The following is a 1,851-nucleotide window of genomic DNA, read 5'->3' on the forward strand; positions in this document are numbered from 1 at the left end:
TTTCTAATTTTGTTGATTTGATTTTTCTCCCTTTGTTTCTTGATGAGTCTGGCTAATGGTTTGTCAATTTTATTTATCCTTTCAAAGAACCAGCTTTTGGTTTTGTTGATTTTTGCTATGGTCTCTTTTGTTTCTTTTGCATTTATTTCTGCTCTAATTTTTAAGATTTCTTTCCTTCTACTAACCCTGGGGTTCTTCATTTCTTCCTTTTCTAGTTGCTTTAGGTGTAGAGTTAGGTTATTTATTTGACTTTTTTCTTGTTTCTTGAGGTGTGCCTGTATTGCTATGAACTTTCCCCTTAGGACTGCTTTTACCGTGTCCCACAGGTTTTGGGTTGTTGTGTTTTCATTTTCATTCGTTTCTATGCAAATTTTGATTTCTTTTTTGATTTCTTCTTTGATTTGTTGGTTATTCAGCAGCGTGTTGTTCAGCCTCCATATGTTGGAATTTTTAATAGTTTTTCTCCTGTAATTGAGATCTAATCTTACTGCATTGTGGTCAGAAAAAATGCTTGGAATGATTTCTATTTTTTTGAATTTACCAAGGCTAGCTTTATGGCCCAGAAAAATATGGAACGCTTCACGAATTTGTGTGTCATCCTTGCGCAGGGGCCATGCTAATCTTCTCTGTATCGTTCCAATTTTAGTATATGTGCTGCCGAAGCTAGCACCATAATTTGCATTTTAACTGAGGCTTTTTAGAGAACTATGCTTCAGCCTGTTCAAGTCACCCCCTGGACAGAATCTTCAAAGGCTCCCCACTGTCAGTCAAATTAATTTCAAACACTGCAACCCTGAGGTATAAAGCCCCCACAATATGATCATAATCTAACTTTTCTCTCCCATAAATCTACCCTGTATGTCCAGCAAAGTGGACTACTCTCTTTGCTCCATATAGTCACACTTCAAATGTTAACCTCTCCTCTCCATAAATGTTCCCCTAATCCTTTCTGACTGCCACACCTTTAGCATTTAAACCATTATCAGCTAATCTAAACATACTAGCTGTTGGAAGAATTAGGGAAGGAATTGAAACAAGCAGCAAAATTAGAAGTGCCCACAGAATTATGAAGAAGGAAGGATTCTAGAGATAAGCTTTGCCAACTTCATACTTTTGCCAAGTATTATGCCTGGAAGTGGATGTCCAGTAAGTTACCAATTAGGGAGCTTTGTCCTAGATTCAGCCTTGCTGAAAAAGTGGGCCTATGGGTATCAGAAATTTACAAATATCAATATCCTCAGAGAGAAGAAAATTAAGGAAGTGACATATACAAGGTCATATAGTTAGTGAAGTGGCAATCCAGAACTTGTCTCATACTTCACTACTCTAGAAAATCCTAATAGGAAAAAAATGTACACTGTAAAGATGTGCCTTTACACAGGGAAGGAAATCATCTACAAGACAGAAAAGCAATGGGCTGACTGGGAGAAGTTATTTGCAAATGATATATTAGATAAGGGGTTAATATCTAAAATATATAAATATGTCATACAGCTCAGTATCAAAAACACCAAACAATCCAATTTAAAAAAGGACAGAGGACCTAATAAGCAGTTTTTCCAAAGAACACATGCAGATGGCCAACAGCCACAGGAAGAGATGCTCAACATTGCCAACCAACAGGGAAATGAAATCAAAACCACATGGGATATCACCTCACACCACTCAGAATCAGTTCAGTTCAGTTCAGTTCAGTCACTCAATCATGTCTGACTCTTTGCGACCCCATGAATCCCAGCACGCCAGGCCTCCCTATCCATCACCAACTCACGGAGTTCACTGAGACTCATGTCCATCGAGTCAGTGATGCCATCCAGCCATCTCATCTTCTGTCGTCCCCTTCTCCTCCTG

At 38.5% G+C, this 1,851-nt stretch overlaps 1 non-coding gene across 1 annotated transcript; it reads right to left on the reverse strand.

Moving 5' to 3' along the window:
* Positions 1-563: 563 nt before the first annotated feature.
* On the reverse strand, positions 564-670 carry LOC112445286 (U6 spliceosomal RNA). The gene has a single exon (XR_003033643.1). It is a non-coding gene; the product is annotated as a U6 spliceosomal RNA (small nuclear RNA).
* Positions 671-1,851: the final 1,181 nt, after the last annotated feature.

Source organism: Bos taurus, chromosome X (assembly GCF_002263795.3).
Source record: "Bos taurus isolate L1 Dominette 01449 registration number 42190680 breed Hereford chromosome X, ARS-UCD2.0, whole genome shotgun sequence".
Taxonomy (NCBI): Eukaryota; Metazoa; Chordata; class Mammalia; order Artiodactyla; family Bovidae; genus Bos; species Bos taurus.